Here is a 19,919-nt window from a genome sequence, read left to right as displayed (position 1 = left end):
ACTTTTGACCCGTGGCTCCATTGCACACAGTACTGGGGGGCCGGGGTGTCCAAACTTTTGACCCATGGCTCCATTACACACAGTACTGGGGGGGGCCGGGGTGTCCAAACTTTTGACCTAACGCTGATTTATCCCATAGCTGCTCCATACACTCACAGTACTGGAGTTCTAGCTACCTGTCCTTCGATCTAGCTGCCGTCCTCCGATTGGCCCCATTCATTCCAATGGGGCCACTTCGTACGACATTCGTACGAAATCCGTACGTCGTAACTTTTCGTAACGCATATTTTCGGAAAGAGCTCAATAAGTTCTACAGGTCCTCAATTGGTTTCATCTTCGTATTTCAAAAATTGCGACGTCCACGGGCGTGCAAAGTTCTGCCCATTCATTTTCAATGGTCAAAAAAACGCGTACTTACGAAGTTTTTACGAAAAACGTAAGTCCGATCGGAAAGCTGTATACAAGCCCACCATTCCCGATATGGACGCACGTTTTCTCTTTTGAACGAAGTCGATATTTCGAAAACTGCGGCACTAGTTAACCGGACAAAAAACAGGTGGAATAATAATAATAATAATAATAATAATAATAATAAGAATAAGACTTAAGAAGAACAATACTGTGATTGCATTACTGCAATCACACTAATAATAATAAGAAGAAGAAGAAGAAGAAGAACTAGATTGCAGTTCCTACAGAAACTGCGAGTGTGATTGCAGTGCTGGCTGGTATCTGCTATGGTGTTGCTAAGGTGTTGCTAAGTGGTTGCTAAGGTGTGGCTATGGTATCCGGGGTGGTTGCTAAGGTGTTGCTAAGTGGTTGCTAGGTGGTTGCTAAGGTGTTGCTAGGCGGTTGCTAAGGTGTTGCTATGGTATCTGGGGTGGTTGCTAAGGTGTTGCTAGGTGGTTGCTAAGGTGTTGCTAGGCGGTTGCTAAGGTGTTGCTATGGTATCCAGGGTGGTTGCTAAGGTGTTGCTAGGTGGTTGCTAAGGTGTTGCTAGGTGGTTGCTAGGTGGTTGCTAAGGTGTTGCTAGGCGGTTGCTAAGGTGTTGCTATGGTATCCGGGGTGGTTGCTAAGGTGTTGCTAGGTGGTTGCTAGGTGGTTGCTAAGGTGTTGCTAGGCGGTTGCTAAGGTGTTGCTATGGTATCCGGGGTGGTTGCTAAGGTGTTGCTAGGTGGTTGCTAGGGTGTTGCTATGGTATCCGGGGTGGTTGCTAAGGTGTTGCTAGGTGGTTGCTAGGTGGTTGCTAGGGTGTTGCTAGGCGGTTGGTAAGGTGTTGCTATGGTATCCGGGGTGGTTGCTAAGGTGTTGCTAGGTGGTTGCTAAGGTGTTGCTAGGCGGTTGCTAAGGTGTTGCTATGGTATCCGGGGTGGTTGCTAAGGTGTTGCTAGGTGGTTGCTAAGGTGTTGCTAGGCGGTTGCTAAGGTGTTGCTATGGTATCCGGGGTGGTTGCTAAGGTGTTGCTAGGTGGTTGCTAGGGTGTTGCTAGGCGGTTGCTAAGGTGTTGCTATGGTATCCGGGGTGGTTGCTAAGGTGTTGCTAGGTGGTTGCTAGGGTGTTGCTAGGCGGTTGCTAAGGTGTTGCTATGGTATCCGGGGTGGTTGCTAAGGTGTTGCTAGGTGGTTGCTAGGTGGTTGCTAGGGTGTTGCTAGGCGGTTGCTAAGGTGTTGCTATGGTATCCGGGGTGGTTGCTAAGGTGTTGCTAGGTGGTTGCTAGGTGGTTGCTAGGGTGTTGCTAGGCGGTTGCTAAGGTGTTGCTATGGTATCCGGGGTGGTTGCTAAGGTGTTGCTAGGTGGTTGCTAGGTGGTTGCTAGGGTGTTGCTAGGCGGTTGCTAAGGTGTTGCTATGGTATCCGGGGTGTTTGCTAAGGTGTTGCTAGGTGGTTGCTAGGGTGTTGCTAGGCGGTTGCTAAGGTGTTGCTATGGTATCCGGGGTGGTTGCTAAGGTGTTGCTAGGTGGTTGCTAGGTGGTTGCTAGGGTGTTGCTAGGGGGTTGCTAAGGTGTTGCTATGGTATCTGGGGTGGTTGCTAAGGTGTTGCTAGATGGTTGCTAGGTGGTTGCTATGGTGTTGCTAGGCGGTTGCTAAGGTGTTGCTATGGTATCCGGGGTGGTTGCTATGGTGTTTCTAGGTGGTTGCTAGGTGATGTATATGCATAAATTAGATTAAATGGTGTTTGCACGTTGCTACGCAACGTGCAAATACATCAATCAGCTATGCACGCTAGGTTGCTCTGGCCGTTCGGGGGTGTCCAAACTTTTGACCCGTGGCTCCATTACACACAGTACTGGGGGGCCGGGGTGTCCAAACTTTTGACCCGTGGCTCCATTACACACAGTACTGGGGGGCCGGGGTGTCCAAACTTTTGACCTAACGCTGATTTATCCCATAGCTGCTCCATTACACACAGTACTGGAGTTCTAGCTACCTGTCCTTCGATCTAGCTGCCGTCCTCCGATTGGCCCCATTCATTCCAATGGGGCCACTTCGTACGACATTCGTACGAAATCCGTACGTCGTAACTTTTCGTAACGCATATTTTCGGAAAGAGCTCAATAAGTTCTACAGGTCCTCAATTGGTTTCATCTTAGTATTTCAAAAATTGCGACGTCCACGGGCATGCAAAGTTCTGCCCATTCATTTTCAATGGGCAAAAAAACGCGTACTTACGAAGTTTTTACGAAAAACGTAAGTCCGATCGGAAAGCTGTATACAAGCCCACCATTCCCGATATGGACGCACGTTTTCTCTTTTGAACGAAGTCGATATTTCGAAAACTGCGGCACTAGTTAACCGGACAAAAAACAGGTGGAATAATAATAATAATAATAATAATAATAATAATAATAATAAGAAGAAGAATAAGACTTAAGAAGAACAATACTGTGATTGCATTACTGCAATCACACTAATAAGACTTAAGAAGAACAATACTGTGATTGCATTACTGCAATCACACTAATAATAATAACTAGATTGCAGTTCCTACAGAAACTGCGAGTGTGATTGCAGAGCTGACCGGCGTACCCGAACTTTTGACCAGTTGCTCCATTACACACAGTACTGGGGCCCTGGGGTGTCCAAACTTTTGACCCGTGGCTCCATTACACAGTACTGGGGCTCTGGGGTGTCCAAACTTTTGACCCGTGGCTCCATTACACACAGTACTGGGGCTCTGGGGTGTCCAAACTTTTGACCCGTGGCTCCATTACACACAGTACTGGGGCTCTGGGGTGTCCAAACTTTTGACCCGTGGCTCCATTACACACAGTACTGGGGCTCTGGGGTGTCCAAACTTTTGACCCGTGGCTCCATTACACACAGTACTGGGGCTCAGGGGTGTCCAAACTTTTGACCCGTGGCTCCATTACACACAGTACTGGGGCTCTGGGGTGTCCAAACTTTTGACCCGAGGCTCCATTACACACAGTGCTTGGGGGCCGGGGTGTCCAAACTTTTGACCCGTGGCTCCATTACACACAGTGCTGGGGGGCCGGGGTGTCCAAACTTTTGACCTAATCCCATAGCTGCTCCATTACACACAGTACTGGAGTTCTAGCTACCTGTCCTTCGATCTAGCTGCCGTCCTCCGATTTGCCCCATTCATTCCAATGGGGCCACTTCGTACGACAATCGTACGAAATCCGTACGTCGTAACTTTTCGTAACGCATATTTTCGGAAAGAGCTCAATAAGTTCTACAGGTCCTCAATTGGTTTCATCTTCGTATTTCAAAAATTGCGACGTCCACGGGCGTGCAAAGTTCTGCCCATTCATTTTCAATGGTCAAAAAAACGCGTACTTACGAAGTTTTTACGAAAAACGTAAGTCCGATCGGAAAGCTGTATACAAGCCCACCATTCCCGATATGGACGCACGTTTTCTCTTTTGAACGAAGTCGATATTTCGAAAACTGCGGCACTAGTTAACCGGACAAAAAACAGGTGGAATAATAATAATAACTAGATTGCAGTTCCTGCAGAAACTGCGAGTGTGATTGCAGTGCTGGCTGGTATCTGCTAAGGTGTTGCTAGGTGGTTGCTAAGGTGTTGCTAGGTGGTTGCTAAGGTGTTGCTGTGGTATCCGGGGTGGTTGCTAAGATGTTGCTAGGTGGTTGCTAAGGTATTGCTAGGCGGTTGCTAAGGTGTTGCTATGGTATCCAGGATGGTTGCTAAGGTGTTGCTAGGTGGTTGCTAGGGTGTTGCTAGGCGGTTGCTAAGGTGTTGCTATGGTATCCAGGGTGGTTGCTAAGGTGTTGCTAGGTGGTTGCTAGGGTGTTGCTAGGCGGTTGCTAAGGTGTTGCTATGGTATCCGGGGTGGTTGCTAAGGTGTTGCTAGGTGGTTGCTAGGGTGTTGCTAGGCGGTTGCTAAGGTGTTGCTATGGTATCCGGGGTGGTTGCTAAGGTGTTGCTATGGTATCCGGGGTGGTTGCTAAGGTGTTGCTAGGTGGTTGCTAAGGTGTTGCTAGGCGGTTGCTAAGGTGTTGCTATGGTATCTGGGGTGGTTGCTAAGGTGTTGCTAGGTGGTTGCTAGGTGGTTGCTAGGGTGTTGCTAGGCGGTTGCTAAGGTGTTGCTATGGTATCCGGGGTGGTTGCTAAGGTGTTGCTAGGTGGTTGCTAGGTGGTTGCTAGGGTGTTGCTAGGCGGTTACTAAGGTGTTGCTATGGTATCCGGGGTGGTTGCTAAGGTGTTGCTAGGTGGTTGCTAGGTGGTTGCTAGGGTGTTGCTAGGCGGTTGCTAGGTGGTTGCTAAGGTGTTGCTATGGTATCCGGGGTGGTTGCTAAGGTGTTGCTAGGTGGTTGCTAGGTGGTTGCTAGGGTGTTGCTAGGCGGTTGCTAAGGTGTTGCTATGGTATCCGGGGTGGTTGCTAAGGTGTTGCTAAGTGGTTGGTAGGTGGTTGCTAAGGTGTTGCTAGGCGGTTGCTAAGGTGTTGCTATGGTATCTGGGGTGGTTACTAAGGTGTTGCTAGGTGGTTGCTAGGTGGTTGCTAAGGTGTTGCCAGGCGGTTGCTAAGGTGTTGCTATGGTATCTGGGGTGGTTGCTAAGGTGTTGCTAGGTGGTTGCTAGGTGGTTGCTAGGGTGTTGCTAGGCGGTTGCTAAGGTGTTGCTATGGTATCCGGGATGGTTGCCAAGGTGTTGCTAGGTGGTTGCTAGGTGGTTGCTAGGGTGTTGCTAGGCGGTTGCTAAGGTGTTGCTATGGTATCCGGGGTGGTTGCTATGGTGTTTCTAGGTGGTTGCTAGGTGATGTATATGCATCAATTAGATTAAATGGTGTTTGCACGTTGCTACGCAACGTGCAAATACATCAATCAGCTATGCACGCTAGGTTGCTCTGGCCGTTCGGGGGTGTCCAAACTTTTGACCCGTGGCTCCATTACACACAGTACTGGGGGGCCGGGGTGTCCAAACTTTTGACCCATGGCTCCATTACACACAGTACTGGGGGGGGGCCGGGGTGTCCAAACTTTTGACCTAACGCTGATTTATCCCATAGCTGCTCCATACACTCACAGTACTGGAGTTCTAGCTACCTGTCCTTCGATCTAGCTGCCGTCCTCCGATTGGCCCCATTCATTCCAATGGGGCCACTTCGTACGACATTCGTACGAAATCCGTACGTCGTAACTTTTCGTAACGCATATTTTCGGAAAGAGCTCAATAAGTTCTACAGGTCCTCAATTGGTTTCATCTTCGTATTTCAAAAATTGCGACGTCCACGGGCGTGCAAAGTTCTGCCCATTCATTTTCAATGGTCAAAAAAACGCGTACTTACGAAGTTTTTACGAAAAACGTAAGTCCGATCGGAAAGCTGTATACAAGCCCACCATTCCCGATATGGACGCACGTTTTCTCTTTTGAACGAAGTCGATATTTCGAAAACTGCGGCACTAGTTAACCGGACAAAAAACAGGTGGAATAATAATAATAACTAGATTGCAGTTCCTACAGAAACTGCGAGTGTGATTGCAGTGCTGGCTGGTATCTGCTATGGTGTTGCTAAGGTGTTGCTAAGTGGTTACTAAGGTGTGGCTATGGTATCCGGGGTGGTTGCTAAGGTGTTGCTAAGTGGTTGCTAGGTGGTTGCTAAGGTGTTGCTAGGCGGTTGCTAAGGTGTTGCTATGGTATCTGGGGTGGTTGCTAAGGTGTTGCTAGGTGGTTGCTAAGGTGTTGCTAGGCGGTTGCTAAGGTGTTGCTATGGTATCCAGGGTGGTTGCTAAGGTGTTGCTAGGTGGTTGCTAGGTGGTTGCTAAGGTGTTGCTAGGCGGTTGCTAAGGTGTTGCTATGGTATCCGGGGTGGTTGCTAAGGTGTTGCTAGGTGGTTGCTAGGTGGTTGCTAAGGTGTTGCTAGGCGGTTGCTAAGGTGTTGCTATGGTATCCGGGGTGGTTGCTAAGGTGTTGCTAGGTGGTTGCTAGGGTGTTGCTATGGTATCCGGGGTGGTTGCTAAGGTGTTGCTAGGTGGTTGCTAGGTGGTTGCTAGGGTGTTGCTAGGCGGTTGCTAAGGTGTTGCTATGGTATCCGGGGTGGTTGCTAAGGTGTTGCTAGGTGGTTGCTAAGGTGTTGCTAGGCGGTTGCTAAGGTGTTGCTATGGTATCCGGGGTGGTTGCTAAGGTGTTGCTAGGTGGTTGCTAAGGTGTTGCTAGGCGGTTGCTAAGGTGTTGCTATGGTATCCGGGGTGGTTGCTAAGGTGTTGCTAGGTGGTTGCTAGGGTGTTGCTAGGCGGTTGCTAAGGTGTTGCTATGGTATCCGGGGTGGTTGCTAAGGTGTTGCTAGGTGGTTGCTAGGGTGTTGCTAGGCGGTTGCTAAGGTGTTGCTATGGTATCCGGGGTGGTTGCTAAGGTGTTGCTAGGTGGTTGCTAGGGTGTTGCTAGGCGGTTGCTAAGGTGTTGCTATGGTATCCGGGGTGGTTGCTAAGGTGTTGCTAGGTGGTTGCTAGGTGGTTGCTAGGGTGTTGCTAGGCGGTTGCTAAGGTGTTGCTATGGTATCCGGGGTGGTTGCTAAGGTGTTGCTAGGTGGTTGCTAGGTGGTTGCTAGGGTGTTGCTAGGCGGTTGCTAAGGTGTTGCTATGGTATCCGGGTTGGTTGCTAAGGTGTTGCTAGGTGGTTGCTAGGTGGTTGCTAGGGTGTTGCTAGGCGGTTGCTAAGGTGTTGCTATGGTATCCGGGGTGTTTGCTAAGGTGTTGCTAGGTGGTTGCTAGGTGGTTGCTAGGGTGTTGCTAGGCGGTTGCTAAGGTGTTGCTATGGTATCCGGGGTGGTTGCTAAGGTGTTGCTAGGTGGTTGCTAGGTGGTTGCTAGGGTGTTGCTAGGGGGTTGCTAAGGTGTTGCTATGGTATCTGGGGTGGTTGCTAAGGTGTTGCTAGATGGTTGCTAGGTGGTTGCTATGGTGTTGCTAGGCGGTTGCTAAGGTGTTGCTATGGTATCCGGGGTGGTTGCTATGGTGTTTCTAGGTGGTTGCTAGGTGATGTATATGCATAAATTTGATTAAATGGTGTTTGCACGTTGCTACGCAACGTGCAAATACATCAATCAGCTATGCACGCTAGGTTGCTTTGGCCGTTCGGGGGTGTCCAAACTTTTGACCCGTGGCTCCATTACACACAGTACTGTGGGGCCGGGGTGTCCAAACTTTTGACCCGTGGCTCTATTACACACAGTACTGGGGGGCCGGGGTGTCCAAACTTTTGACCTAATGCTGTTTTATCCCATAGCTGCTCCATACACTCACAGTACTGGAGTTCTAGCTACCTGTCCTTCGATCTAGCTGCCGTCCTCCGATTGGCCCCATTCATTCCAATGGGGCCACTTCGTACGACAATCGTACGAAATCCGTACGTCGTAACTTTTCGTAACGCATATTTTCGGAAAGAGCTCAATAAGTTCTACAGGTCATCAATTGGTTTCATCTTCGTATTTCAAAAATTGCGACGTCCACGGGCGTGCAAAGTTCTGCCCATTCATTTTCAATGGTCAAAAAAACGCGTACTTACGAAGTTTTTACGAAAAACGTAAGTCCGATCGGAAAGCTGTATACAAGCCCACCATTCCCGATATGTACGCACGTTTTCTCTTTTGGACGAAGTCGATATTTCGAAAACTGCGGCACTAGTTAACCGGACAAAAAACAGGTGGAATAATAATAATAAGAAGAAGAAGAAGAAGAATAAGACTTAAGAAGAACAATACTGTGATTGCATTACTGCAATCACACTAATAATAATAATAATAAGAATAAGACTTAAGAAGATCAATACTGTGATTGCATTACTGCAATCACACTAATAATAATAATAATAATAAGAAGAAGAAGAAGAAGAAGAATAAGACTTAAGAAGATCAATACTGTGATTGCATTACTGCAATCACACTAATAATAATAATAATAAGAAGAATAAGACTTAAGAAGAACAATACTGTGATTGCATTACTGCAATCACACTAATAATAATAATAAGAATAAGACTTAAGAAGAACAATACTGTGATTGCATTACTGCAATCACACTAATAAGAAGAAGAAGAAGAATAAGACTTAAGAAGAACAATACTGTGATTGCATTACTGCAATCACACTAATAATAATAATAATAATAAGAAGAATAAGACTTAAGAAGAACAATACTGTGATTGCATTACTGCAATCACACTAACTAGAAAAGGAAAGTTCGATAACGAACTTTAAGTTGGCTTGGAAAAGTACGTTAAATAGTTAAATAACGTTGAATAGTTAAAATGGTTGCTAAGATATTTCTGTCTAAAGCGTGTGAAGAGTGGTTGCTATGCTGTTGACTTTCGGCTAAATGTTGAAGTCCAAAAAGTTTTGGCTAACATGGTGAAAAGCTTATAATTATCTTATAAAGTAAAGTGTTGCTAAGTGGTTGCTAGGTAGTTGCTAGGCAGTTGCTAATGTAGTCCACATCGTTGCTTAGTGTTTGCTAATTGGTTGCTAGGCAGTTGCGAACATATTCAAGGTGGTTGCTAAGCTGTTGCTAACTTGTTGCTAGGCAACTCCTAACGTATTCCAAATGGTTTTTAAGTGGTTATTAGGCAGTTTCTAATATTTTCCAGGTGGTTGCTAACTGGTTGCTATGGTATCCGGGGTGGTTGCTAAGGTGTTGCTAGGTGGTTGCTAAGGTGTTGCTATGGTATCTGGGGTGGTTGCTAAGGTGTTGCTAGGTGGTTGCTAGAGGGTTAATAGGTGGTTGCTAAGGTGTTGCTATGGGATCCGGGGTGGTTGCTAAGGTGTTGCTATGGTATCCGGGTTGGTTGCTAAGGTGTTGCTAGGTGGTTGCTAAGGTGTTGCTATGGTATCCAGGGTGGTTGCTAAGGTGTTGCTAGGTGGTTGCTAGGGTGTTGCTAGGCGGTTGCTATGGTATCCAGGGTGGTTGCTAAGGTGTTGCTAGGTGGTTGCTAAGGTGTTGCTATGGTATCCGGGGTGGTTGCTAAGGTGTTGCTAGGTGGTTGCTAAGGTGTTGCTATGGTATCCTGGGTGGTTGCTAAGGTGTTGCTAGGTGGTTGCTATGGTGTTGCTATGGTATCCAGGGTGGTTGCTAAGGTGTTGCTAGGTGGTTGCTAAGGTGTTGCTATGGTATCCTGGGTGGTTGCTAAGGTGTTGCTAGGTGGTTGCTAGGCAGTAGCTAAGGTGTTGCTATGGTATCCTGGGTGGTTGCTAAGGAGTTTCTAGGTGGTTGCTAAGGTGTTGCTAGGTGGTTGCTAAGGTGTTGCTAGGTGGTTGCTAAGGTGTTGCAATGGTATCCGGGGAGGTTGCTAAGGTGTTGCTAGGTGGTTGCTAGGCGGTTGCTTAGGTGTTGCTATGGTATCCGGGGTGGTTGCTACGGTGTTTCTAAGTGGTTGCTAAGGTGTTGCTAGGTGGTTACTAAGGTGTTGCTATGGTATCCAGGGTGGTTGCTAAGGTGTTGCTAGGTGGTTGCTAAGGTGTTGCTATGGTATCCAGGGTGGTTGCTAAGGTGTTGCTAGGTGGTTGCTAGGTGGTTGCTAGGGTGTTGCTAGGTGGTTGCTAAGGTGTTGCTATGGTATCTAGGGTGGTTGCAAAGGTGTTGCTAGGTGGTTGCTAGGTGGTTGCTAGGGTGTTGCTAGGTGGTTGCTAAGGTGTTGCTAGGTGGTTGCTAAGGTGTTGCTATGGTATCCAGGGTGGTTGCTAAGGTGTTGCTAGGTGGTTGCTAAGGTGTTGCTAGGTGGTTGCTAAGGTGTTGCTATGGTATCCGGGGTGGTTGCTAAGGTGTTGCTAGGTGGTTGCAAGGTGGTTGCTAAGGTGTTGCTAGGGTGTTGCTAGGTGGTTGCTAAGGTTTTGCTAGGTGGTTGCTAAGGTGTTGCTATGGTATCCAGGGTGGTTGCTAAGGTGTTGCTAGGTGGTTGCTAAGGTGTTGCTATGGTATCCGGGGTGGTTGCTAAGGTGTTGCTAGGCGGTTGCTAGGCGGTTTCTAAGGTGTTGCTATGGTGTCTGTGGTGGTTGCTAAGGTGTTACTAGGTGGTTGCTAAGATGTTGCTATGGTATCTGGGGTGGTTGCTAAGGTGTTGCTAGGTGTATCTGACTGGTCGCTAGGCAGTTGCTACCATTTCTAAAGTGGTTGCTAAGCAGTTGCTAACGTTTTCCAGGTGGTTGCTAAGGTGTTGCTATCTGGTTGCTAGGCAGTTGCTAACGTATTACACATGGTTGCTAAGTGGTTGCTAGGCAGTTGCTAATGTTTTCCAGGTGGTTGCTAAGGTGTATCTAACTGGTTGCTAGGCAGTAGTAGATAAAAAGAAAGAGTGTTAAATGTAGAAGTACAGAAAAAGGGAGAGCCTGAAATAGAGAAGTAGAGAGAAAATCAGCGTGAGAAGTAGAAAAAGAACACCCGAGAATGTGAGAAAAAGAGTGACAAGTAGAGAGAAATATTGAGCGATAGAAAGAGAATTAGGGAAAAAGAGAGATCGAGAAATAAAGAAGTAGAGAAAGAAAGAGGATGTAGTAGAGAGATAGATAGAAAGAGAAAGCAAGACAGAAAAGTAGAGTGAAAGAGAAGTAGAGAGAAGAGCGAGAAATAAAGAGTAAGAGAGAAATAGAGAAATAGAAAAGTAGAAAGAAAGAGACATAGAAAAGTAGAGAGAGTGAGAAATAGAGAATTAGAGAGAGAGTGAGAAAGAGAGAGTGAGAAATAGAGAAGAAGAGAGCAAAAGAGAGTGAGAAATAGAGAAGCAGAGAGAGAGTGAGAAATAGAGAAGTAGAGAGAGAGTGAGAAAGAGAGAGTGAGAAATAGAGAAGTAGAGAGAGTGAGAAATAGAGACGTAGAGAGAGAGTGAGAAAGAGAGTGAGAAATAGAGAAGTAGAGAGAGAGTGAGAAATAGAGACGTAGAGAGAGAGTGAAAAAGAGAGTGAGAAATATAGAAGTAGAGAGAGTGAGAAATATAGAAGTAGAGAGAGAGAGTGAGAAATAGAGACGTAGAGAGAGAGTGAGAAAGAGAGAGTGAGATAGAGAAGTAGAGAGAGAGTGAGAAATAGACGTAGAGAGAGAGTGAGAAAGAGAGTGAGAAATAGAGACGTAGAGAGAGAGTGAGAAAGAGAGTGAGAAATAGAGGAGTAGAGAGCAAAAGAGAGTGAGAAATAGAGAAGTAGAGAGCAAAAGAGAGAGTGAGAATTAGAGAAGTAGAGAGCGAAAGAGAGAGTGAGAAAGAGAGAGTGGTTGCTAAGCAGTTAATAGGTGGTTGCAAAGCCCTGGCTGGGGTGCCGGGGTGTCCAAACTTTTGACTGATAGCTGCTCCATACAGCAGCTCCTCCATACACTCACAGTACTGGAGGAGCAGGGGAGAGAAGGGGTTCCGTGCGCAGAGCTGCTCGTGTGCGAGATGGAACTCTGGGCCCCCCATTCATTTCTATGGGAAAACTTCGTACGAAAATTGTACGAAAACCGTACGTCGTATCACTTCGCAACCTCCTATTAATTTTAAGATCTCGGTAAGATCTATAAGCTCGCCAAATTTGGTCTTCGTATCTCAAAAATTGTGGCGGTTACGGACGTTTAAAATTTCGCCCCATTCATTCCTATGGGGAAAAAATGCGTACGTTTACGAAGTTTTTACGAAAACCGTACGATAAATCGCTCCAAAAAGCACAAGCACGCTAAGTTGGCATAGGTCCTACGATCCGTGAAAGTTTCGTGATTCTACGTTGAAAGCTCTAGGAGGAGTAGCGTACAGAAAAAAAGGCGTAAGAATAATAATAATAATAATAACTAGAAAAGGAAAGTTCGATAACGAACTTTAAGTTGGCTTGGAAAAGTACGTTAATAACGTTGAAAAAGTTAAAATGGTTGCTAAGATATTTCTGTCTAAAGCGTGTGAAGAGTGGTTGCTTTGCTGTTGACTTTCAGCTAAATGTTAAAGTCTAAAAAGTTTTGGCTAACATGGTGAAAAGCTAATAATTGTCTTATAAAGTAATATAAACACTTTACTTTATATATACCTATATAAAGTAAAGTGTTGCTAAGCTGTTGCTAACTGGTTGCTAGGCAGTTGCTAATGTATTCCACATCGTTGCTTAGTGTTTGCTAATTGGTTGCTAAGCAGATTCTTACATATTCCAGGTGGTTGCTAAGCTGTTGCTAACTGGTTGCTAGGCAATTGCTAATGTATTCCACATGGTTGTTAAGTGGTTGCTAGGCAGTTTCTAATATTTTCCAGGTGGTTGCTAAGTGGTTGCTAACTGGTTGCTATGCAGTTGCTAACATATTCCACATGGTTTCCAAGTGGTTGCTAAGGTGTTGATACGGTATCCGGGTTGGTTGCTAAGGTGTTGCTAGGTGGTTGCTAAGGTGTTGCTATGGTATCCAGGGTGGTTGGTAAGGTGTTGCTAGGTGGTTGCTAGGTGGTTGCTAAGGTGTTGCTATGGTATCCGGGGTGTTGCCAAGGTGTTGCTAGGTGGTTGCTAGGGTGTTGCTAGGCGGTTGCTAGGCGGTTGCTATGGTATCCGGGGTGGTTGCTTAGGTGTTGCTAGGTGGTTGCTAGGTGGTTGCTAAGGTGTTGCTATGCGGTTGCTAAGGTGTTGCTATGGTATCTGGGGTGGTTGCTAAGGTGTTGCTAGGTGGTTGCTAGGGTGTTGCTATGGTATCTGGGGTGGTTGCTAAGGTGTTGCTAGATGGTTGCTAAGGTGTTGCTATGGTATCCGGGGTGGTTGCTAAGGTGTTGCTAGGTGGTTGCTAAGGTGTTGTCATGGTATCCTGGGTGGTTGCTAAGGTGTTGCTAGGTGGTTGCTAGGCGGTTGCTAAGGTGTTGTTATGGCATCCGGGGTGGTTGCTAAGATGTTGCTAGGTGGTTGCTAAGGTGTTGCTATGGTATCCGGGGTGGTTGCTAAGGTGTTGCTAGGTGGTTGCTAAGGTGTTGCTAGGTGGTTGCTAAGGTGTTGCTATGGTATCTGGGGTGGTTGCTAAGGTGTTGCTAGGCGGTTGCTAAGGTGTTGCTAGGCGGTTGCTAAGGTGTTGCCAGGTGGTTGCTAAGGTGTTGCTATGGTATCCGGGTGGTTGCTAGGTGGTTGCTAAGGTGTTGCTAGGCGGTTGCTAAGGTGTTGCTATGGTATCCAGGGTGGTTGCTAAGGTGTTGCTAGGCGGTTGCTATGGTATCTGGGTTGGTTGCTAAGGTGTTGCTAGGTGGTTGCTAAGGTGTTGCTAGGTGGTTGCTAGGTGGTTGCTAAGGTGTTGCTAGATGGTTGCTAAGGTGTTGCTATGGTATCCGGGGTGGTTGCTAAGGTGTTGCTAGGTGGTTGCTAGGCGGTTGCTAAGGTGTTGCTATGGTATCCGAGGTGGTTGCTAAATGGTTACTAGGCAGTTCCTAACGTATTCCACATGGTTGCTAAGTGGTTGCTAGGCACTTGCTAATGTTTTCCAGGTGGTTGCTAAGGTGTATCTAACTGGTTGCTAGGCAGTTGCTAATATTTCTGAAGTGGTTGCTAAGCAGTTGCTAGGCAGTTGTTAACGTTTTCCAGGTGGTTGCTAAGGTGTTGCTAACTGGTTGCTAGGCAGTTGCTAACGTATTCCACATGGTTGCTAAGTGGTTGCTAGGCAGTTGCTAACATTTTCCAGGTGGTTGCTAAGGTGTTGCTAACTGGTTGCTAGGCAGTTGCTAACATATTCCAGACATAAAAAGAAAGAGAAAGCAAGACATAGAAAAGTAGAGTGAAAGAGAAGTAGAGAGAAGAGCGAGAAATAAAGAAAGAGTAAGAGAGAATAGAGAAATAGAAAAGTAGCGAGAAAGAGAAATTGAGACGTAGAGAGAGAGAGTGAGAAAGAGAGAAAGAAAGAGTGAGAAATAGAGAAGTAGAGAGTAAAAGAGAGAGTGAGAAATAGAGACGTAGAGAGAGAGTGAGAAAGAGAGTGAGAAATTCAGAAGTAGAGTGAGAAAGAGAGTGAGAAATAGAGAAGTAGAGAGCAAAAGAGAGTGAGAAATAGAGAAGTAGAGAGAGTGAGAAAGAGAGAGTGAGAAATAAAGAAATGTAAAGAGCAAAAGAGAGAGTGAGAAATAGAGAAGTAGAGAGAAAAATATATAGAGACATAGAGCATGAGAAAGAGATAAGTAGAGAGCAAAAGAGAGTGAGAAATAGAGAAGTAGAGAGCAAAAGAGAGAGTGAGAAATAGAGACGTAGAGAGAGTGAGAAATAGAGAAGTAGAGAGCAAAAGAGAGTGAGAAATAGAGAAGTAGAGAGAGTGAGAAAGAGAGTGTGAGAAATAGAGACGTAGAGAGAGAGTGAGAAAGAAAGAGTGAGAAATAGAGAAGTAGAGAGCAAAAGAGAGTGAGAAATAGAGAAGTAGAGAGCAAAAGAGAGTGAGAAATAGAGACATAGAGAGAGAGTGAGAAAGAGAGAGTGAGAAATAGAGAAGTAGAGAGCAAAAGAGAGAGTGAGAAACAGAGAAGTAGAGAGCAAAAGATAGAGTGAAAAGTAGAGAGAGAGTGAGAAAGAGAGAGTGAGAGAAGTAGAGAGAGAGTGAGAAAGAGAGAGTGAGAGAAGTAGAGAGAGAGTGAGAAAGAGAGAGTGGTTGCTAAGCAGTTAATAGGTGGTTGCAAAGCGCTGGCTGGGGTGCCCGGGGTGTCCAAACTTTTGACTGATAGCTGCTCCATACAGCAGCTCCTCCATACACTCACAGTACTGGAGGAGCAGGGGAGAGAAGGGGTTCCGTGCGCAGAGCTGCTCGTGTGTGAGATGGAACTCTGGGCCCCCCATTCATTTCTATGGGAAAACTTCGTACGACAATTGTACGAAAACCGTACGTCGTATCGCTTCGCAACCTACTATTAATTTAAAGATCTTGATAAGATCTATTAGCTCGCCGAATTTGGTCTCCGTATCTCAAAAATTGTGACCGTCACGGACGTTCAAAATTCTCCCCCATTCATTCCTATGGGGAAAAAATGCGTACGTTTACGAAGTTTTTACGAAAACCGTACGATAAATCGCTCCAAAAAGCACAAGCAACGTAATTCACTATAGGTCCTACGATCCGTGAAAGTTTCGTGATTCTACGATAAAAGCTCTAGGAGGAGTAGCGTACAGAAAAAAAGGCGTAAGAATAATAATAATAATAATAAGAAGAAAACGAAGAACAATAAGTTGGCTTTTCCAAAGCCAACTTAATAATAATAATAAGAAGATTACGAAGAACAAGAAGTTGGCTTTTCCAAGCCAACTTAATAATAATAACTAGAAAAGGCAAAGTTCGTGAACGAACTTTAAGTTGGCTTGGAAAAGTATGTTAATAACGTTGAAAAGTTAAAATGGTTGCTAAGTGGTTGCTAGGCAGTTGTGATCATTTCTAAAGTGGTTGCTAAGCGTTTGCTAGGCAGTTGCTAACGTTTTCCAGGTGGTTGCTTAGGTGTTGCTAAGCAGTTGCTAGTCAGTTGCTAACGTATTCCACATGGTTGCTAAGTGGTTGCTAGGTGGTTGCTAAGCAGTTGCTAACGTTTTCCAAGTGGTGGCTAAAGTGTAGCTAACTGGTTGCTAGGCAGTTGCTATCATTTCTAAAGTGGTTGCTAAGTGGTTGCTTGGCAGTTGCTAATGTATTCCACATGGTTGCTAAGTGGTTGCTAGGCAGTTGCTAACATTTTCCAGGTGGTTGCTAAGGTGTAGCTAACTGGTTGCTAGGCAGTTGCTATTAATTTTAAAGTAGTTGCTAGGCAGTTGCTAACGTATTCCTCATGGTTGCTAAGTGGTTGCTAGAGAGTTGCTATCATTTCTAAAGTGGTTGCTAAGTGGTTGCTAGGCAGTTGCTAACGTTTTCCAGGTGGTTGCTAAGGTGTTGCTAACTGGTTGCTAGGCAGTTGCTAACGTATTACACATGGTTGCTAAGTGGTTGCTAGGCAGTTGCTAACATTTTCCAGGTGGTTGCTAAGATGTTGTTCAGTGGTTGCTAGGCAGTTGCTATGATTTCTAAAGTGGTTGCTAGGCAGTTGCTAACGTTTTCCTAGTGGTTGCTAAGGTGTTGCTAAGCGGTTGCTATGCAGTTGCTATCATTTCGAAAGTGGTTGCTAAGTGGTTGCTAGGCAGTTGCTAACGTTTTCTTAGTGGTTGCTAAGGTGTTGCTAAGTGGTTGCTAGGCAGTTGCTATCGTTTCTAAAGTGGTTGCTAAGTGGTTGCTAGGCAGTTGCTAACCTTTTCCAGGTTGTTGCTAAGTGGTTGCTAGGCAGTTGTTAACATTTTCCAGGTGGTTGCTAAGATGTTGTTCAGTGGTTGCTAGGCAGTTGCTATGATTTCTAAAGTGGTTGCTAGGCTGTTGCTAACGTTTTCCTAGTGGTTGCTAAGGTGTTGCTAAGCGGTTGCTAGGTAGTTGCTATCATTTCTAAAGTGGTTGCTAAGTAGTTGCTAGGCAGTTGCTAACGTTTTCCTAATGGTTGCTAAGGTGTTGCTAAGTGGTTGCTAGGCAGTTGCTATCATTTCTAAAGTGGTTGCTAAGTGATTGCTAGGCAGTTGCTAACATTTTCCAGGTGGTTGCTAAGGTGTTGCTAACTGGTTGCTATGCAGTTGCCATCATTTCTAAAGTGGTTGCTAAATGGTTGCTAGGCAGTTGCTAACATTTCCCAGGTGGTTGCTAAGGTGTAGCTAACTGGTTGCTAGGCAGTTGCTCTTATTTTTAAAGTAGTTGCTAGGCAGTTGCTAACGTATTCCTCATGGTTGCTAAGTGGTTGCTAGAGAGTTGCTATCATTTCTAAAGTGGTTGCTAAGTGGTTGCTAGGCAGTTGCTAACGTTTTCCAGGTGGTTGCTAAGGTGTAGCTAACTGGTTGCTAGGCAGTTGCCAATGTATTCCACATGGTTGCTAAGTAGTTGCTAAGTGGTTGCTAGGCAGTTGCTAACATTTTCCAGGTGGTTGCTAAGGTGTTGCTAACTGGTTGCTAGGCAGTTGCTAATGTATTCCACATGGTTGCTAAGTTGTTGCTAGGCAGTTGCTAACATTTTCCAGGTGGTTGCTAAGATGTTGTTAAGTGGTTGCTAGGCAGTTGCTATGATTTCTAAAGTGTTTGCTAGGCAGTTGCTAACGTTTTCCTAGTGGTTGCTAAGGTGTTGCTAAGCGGTTGCTAGGCAGTTGCTATCATTTCTAAAGTGGTTGCTAAGTGGTTGCTAGGCAGTTGCTAACATTTTCCAGGTGGTTGCTAAGGTGTTGCTAACTGGTTGCTATGCAGTTGCCATCATTTCTAAAGTGGTTGCTAAATGGTTGCTAGGCAGTTGCTAACATTTCCCAGGTGGTTGCTAAGGTGTAGCTAACTGGTTGCTAGGCAGTTGCTCTTATTTTTAAAGTAGTTGCTAGGCAGTTGCTAACGTATTCCTCATGGTTGCTAAGTGGTTGCTAGAGAGTTGCTATCATTTCAAAAGTGGTTGCTAAGTGGTTGCTAGGCAGTTGCTAACGTTTTCCAGGTGGTTGCTAAGGTGTAGCTAACTGGTTGCTAGGCAGTTGCCAATGTATTCCACATGGTTGCTAAGTAGTTGCTAAGTGGTTGCTAGGCAGTTGCTAACGTTTTCCAGGTGGTTGCTAAGGTGTTGCTAACTGGTTGCTAGGCAGTTGCTAATGTATTCCACATGGTTGCTAAGTGGTTGCTAGGCAGTTGCTAACATTTTCCAGGTGGTTGCTAAGATGTTGTTAAGTGGTTGCTAGGCAGTTGCTATGATTTCTAAAGTGTTTGCTAGGCAGTTGCTAACGTTTTCCTAGTGGTTGCTAAGGTGTTGCTAAGCGGTTGCTAGGCAGTTGCTATCATTTCTAAAGTGGTTGCTAAGTGGTTGCTAGGCAGTTGCTAACGTTTTCCTAGTGGTTGCTAAGGTGTTGCTAAGTGGTTGCTATGCAGTTGCCATCATTTCTAAAGTTGTTGCTTAATGGTTGCTAGGCAGTTGCTAACGTTTTCCTAGTGGTTGCTAAGGTGTTGCTAAGCGGTTGCTAGGCAGTTGCTATCATTTCTAAAGTGGTTGCTAAGTGGTTGCTAGGCAGTTGCTAACGTTTTCCTAGTGGTTGCTAAGGTGTTGCTAAGTGGTTGCTAGGCAGTTGCTAACGTTTTCCAGGTGGTTGCTAAGGTGGTTGCTAAGCAGTTAATAGGTGGTTGCAAAGCCCTGGCTGGGGTGCCGGGGTGTCCAAACTTTTGACTGATAGCTGCTCCATACAGCAGCTCCTCCATACACTCACAGTACTGGAGGAGCAGGGGAGAGAAGGGGTTCCGTGCGCAGAGCTGCTCGTGTGTGAGATGGAACTCTGGGCCCCCCATTCATTTCTATGGGGCAACTTCGTACGACATTTGTACGAAATCCGTACGACGTATCGTTTCGTAAAGCATATTTTCGGAAAGAACTCACTAAGTTCTATAGACCATCCGAATTTCGTCTTCATATCTCAAAAATTGTGACGTTCACAGCCGTTCAAAAATCTTCTAGTTCATTGTCTATGGAAAAAATGACGTACGTTTACGAAGTTTTTACGAAAACCGTACGATATATCGCTCCAAAAAGCACAAGCAACGTAATTCACTATAGGTCCCACGATCACTGAAAATTTCGTGATTCTACGTTGAAAGCCCTAGGAGGAGTAGCGTTTAACAAAAGTGGGGAAGAATAATAATAAGAAGATTACGAAGAACAATAAGTTGGCTTTTCCAAGCCAACTTAATAATAATAAGAAGATTACGAAGAACAAGAAGTTGGCTTTTCCAAGCCAACTTAATAATAATAAGAAGATTACGAAGAACAAGAAGTTGGCTTTTCCAAGCCAACTTAATAAGAAGAAAACGAAGAACAATAAGTTGGCTTTTCCAAAGCCAACTTAATAACTAGAAAAGGCAAAGTTCGTGAACGAACTTTAAGTTGGCTTGTCAAATAGTTACTAAGTTGTGTAGTGTGGTGTGGAGTGTGTGGGGTGTGGAGTGGGTTGTGGAGTGTGTTTGGTGTGGTGTGTTTGGAATGTGGGGTGGAGTGTGGTGTATGTGTGGTGGAGTGTGGGGTGAGTTGTGTGTATTAGGTGTGGAGTGTGTGTGTTGTGGAGTGTGTGTGGTGTGGGGTTTGTGTGGTGTGGAGTGTGTGTGGTGTGGGGTATGTGTGGTTTGAAGTGTGTGTGGTGTGGGGTATGTGTGGTTTGAAGTGTGTGTGGTGTGGGGTATGTGTGGTTTGAAGTGTGTGTGGTGTGGGGTTTGTGTGGTGTGGAGTGTGTGTGGTGTGGGGTATGTGTGGTTTGAAGTGTGTGTGGTGTGGGGTATGTGTGCTGTGGAGTGTGTGTGGTGTGGGGTGTGAAGTGTGTGTGGTATGTGTGTGGTGGAGTGTGTGTGGTGTGGGGTATGTGAGCTGTGGAGTGTGTGTGTGGTTTAAAGTGTGTGTGGTGTGGGGTATGAAGTGTGTGTGGGGTGGAGTGTGTGTGGTGTGGGCTATGTGAGCTGTGGAGTGTGTGTGGTTTAAAGTGTGTGTGGTGTGGGGTTTGTG

General features: G+C 45.7%; 1 protein-coding gene and 1 long non-coding RNA gene across 3 annotated transcripts in view; one reads left to right on the top strand and one right to left on the bottom strand.

Moving 5' to 3' along the window:
- Window positions 1–19,919, bottom strand: part of LOC125804766 (CMRF35-like molecule 6) — an 88,646-nt gene that overhangs the window by 60,455 nt on the left and 8,272 nt on the right. The gene's annotated exons all lie outside the window — the stretch shown is intronic.
- Window positions 10,383–18,117, top strand: LOC125802161 (uncharacterized). Of its 2 annotated transcripts, none has more exons than XR_007439105.1 (3): window positions 10,383–10,717; window positions 16,366–16,676; window positions 18,088–18,117. It is a non-coding gene; the product is annotated as an uncharacterized LOC125802161 (long non-coding RNA). The 2 variants fall into 2 exon arrangements; XR_007439106.1 differs by lacking the exon at window positions 18,088–18,117 and adding an exon at window positions 17,431–17,460.

This window comes from Astyanax mexicanus, chromosome 1 (assembly GCF_023375975.1).
Source record: "Astyanax mexicanus isolate ESR-SI-001 chromosome 1, AstMex3_surface, whole genome shotgun sequence".
NCBI classification, from domain to species: domain Eukaryota; kingdom Metazoa; phylum Chordata; class Actinopteri; order Characiformes; family Acestrorhamphidae; genus Astyanax; species Astyanax mexicanus.
The sequence above is the reverse complement of the archived record's forward strand: the minus strand, read 5'-3'. Positions and strand labels throughout refer to the sequence as shown.